Source organism: Pterocles gutturalis, unplaced genomic scaffold, assembly GCF_000699245.1.
Source record: "Pterocles gutturalis isolate BGI_N339 unplaced genomic scaffold, ASM69924v1 Scaffold35892, whole genome shotgun sequence".
Classification (NCBI taxonomy): domain Eukaryota; kingdom Metazoa; phylum Chordata; class Aves; order Pterocliformes; family Pteroclidae; genus Pterocles; species Pterocles gutturalis.
Window position 1 is genome coordinate 1 of NW_010111391.1, and position 2,329 is coordinate 2,329.

At 49.5% G+C, this 2,329-nt stretch overlaps 1 pseudogene; it reads left to right on the top strand.

The window, feature by feature from the left end:
• Window positions 1-636: 636 nt before the first annotated feature.
• Window positions 637-1,961, top strand: LOC104461962 (annotated as a pseudogene).
• The last annotated feature ends 368 nt before the right edge of the window (window positions 1,962-2,329 follow it).

Consider the following 2,329-nt stretch of genomic DNA (forward strand, 5'->3'; position numbering starts at 1 on the left):
TGGTGTGAGGCCGAGGAGCAGCGAGGGAGGGGGAAGCAGGTGAGCGAGGCTGCAGCTTTTTGTACAGATAGCATCGCACCTTGCGCTGCTGGCAGCTTGTGCATGAGAGGGGTCCTGAGGGAGGGCTTTGAAGAAATACCTCGAGAGCATGATGGTGCCAAACCTCCCGGGGAAGGGCTTGGCGGGGTGGGTGACAGGGTGGAAGGCCTTGGAGCCGGGGGCCTGGCACGAGCGGTGAAGGCGCTGCTGGGGCGGATCGTCCCTGCGCAAAGCGATGTGTGCCGCAGAGCTCGTCTTCTCGTCCAGGCGGGCGGCTCTGCCCAGAGAAGTTGTGGTAGAACACGGCAGCGCCTGGGCCCCTCCTGCCGTGCCTGGGCGCTTGTCTTGTTGCTGCTGCATGAGCAGTTGAAGTACCTGGTGAGTCTTGGGTAGCGGAAAGGAAGTGGAAGCCTTTAAGGTGCCAGCAAAGAAGCTCGTATAGTGAAAAGGGGTTGTTGGGTTTTTTTAGATGGGAACTGGCATGCTGTGGTGCCCAGTGAGCATCATTAGGTGTTATGTTGTTTCCTTAAAAGTATCCACGAACTCTTCTTTCATAGCTGCTTCATTTTTTTCCTTGGCCTTCTAGTGAGTTGTAACATGGCCAGGAAGAGGGGAGCCGTAGCTGAAGCAGCTGAACGTACGCATGTTATACGTTATACACATGGCTGAAAGCAAGGGGCATTGCTCTGTAACTGGGTCTGGTTTAGGTGTTGTGTGTTGCCCTCACAGAAGCACCGTGCAGTAGGTACGGTGTTACTCCCACCTTCCTAGTGCCTGGGACACGTGCCAGTGGCCGAAGTTCTTGTGCAGCCATCGGACGCCGGTGCTGTCAGACACCGTGTAGATATTGCACAGGGCCTGTTTTGTGTCTGTGTTGGCTTTTCCGTGTGTTTTTCCATCAGTATTAATTACAGCATGCCATTGAACAAAACTCCCACAAAATAAAGCCAAGTAGCGTTCCTGTTCCCTCTTCATGGCTCTGCGAAGTCCTGGAGAGATGTTCCACGCTGTTCCTCCCAGTGAGTAAGCCGGCAGCTGTCAGGTCGCATCCCTTCTTCGGTGATGTGATCTTACATCCTGAATAGCAGCTTCTGCGCTGTCTCGAGATAAAACATGAATGTACGCAGGACTTAAAGTTCAGCGGTTTGTTTTGTGCTGCATTATTTATTTGGAATTAAGAAGGTGAAGTATTTTGTAACAATTGCCATTTACAAGACAGGAGAAGAATAACTTGAATAGCAGTGCCTGACAGGAGATCGTTAAGCAAAGCGATGAATCACAATAACAAATTTTTAGCGCACCCATCTGTCTGTTCCAGATGGGAACAGAAGAGCCTGGATGCCTTCAGTGCTTTCTTCATGAGGATGATCTGTCTACCTGTGAAAAATAAAATAAATGAGATAAGCTTCCCACCACTGCCTTGCTGTCAGTGTGGCGCTGCCAAAGGAGAGCTCAGAAGTCGAGAAGATGCTGCTTGTTGTGAGCCGTGTTGTTATTAAGAAAGCAGAAGGCTCTTCCTGTTTCCTGTGCTTTTAACACCAGCTGCTGGCAGTGCTATTTTCCCCACAAATCTGGACTGCTGGTAGTGTGGTGGTTGAAAATTTGATTCTAATAGAGGTTCAACACCTGCCTGGTCTCCAAGTCCACGTGGTTTTCCTAGGAGCGCTTCACTGAGGTTCTTGTGAGATTTTTCTTAGAGGATTATAAACTCTGAAACCTGCTTCTGAGTGTTTAAATATTGTTTGGTTGCTCCTCTTCTCTTTTTCAGTGGAAGCATGGAGCCTGCATTTCACAGAGGAGATCTCCTGTTCCTCACGAACCGAATTGAAGATCCTATCAGAGTGGGAGAAATCGTGGTCTTTAGGATAGAAGGAAGGGAAATTCCTATAGTCCATCGCGTCCTGAAAATTCATGAGAAGTAGGTCAAGAATTTGGGGGGGTTGTACTGCAGATCTTTAGCTAAATTGTGTTTTTCCTCATCTCCATGGGTAAACAAATGGGTGGAACATCTGTAACAGATATCCAGGTGCTGGAGGAGGTAACGTAGAAGTTTCAGACAGATGAGATCTGCCTTCTTTGGCTTACTTGTGAAGCTCATCCAGCAGAATTCGCAAGCTGGGGGATCTGTGCTGGTATTCTGGATTCCCTGTGTCACTTAATGTCTCCGGTGCCATCATTTCCATCCCAAGCTGCTACATCGTGTTGCTGTATTGTCTCCTGTAGGTATGGCTGCATCTGGGTGTGCAAAGTGGCTGTTGTTGGCTGGCTGGATGGCCGAGCCCAGAGAGTT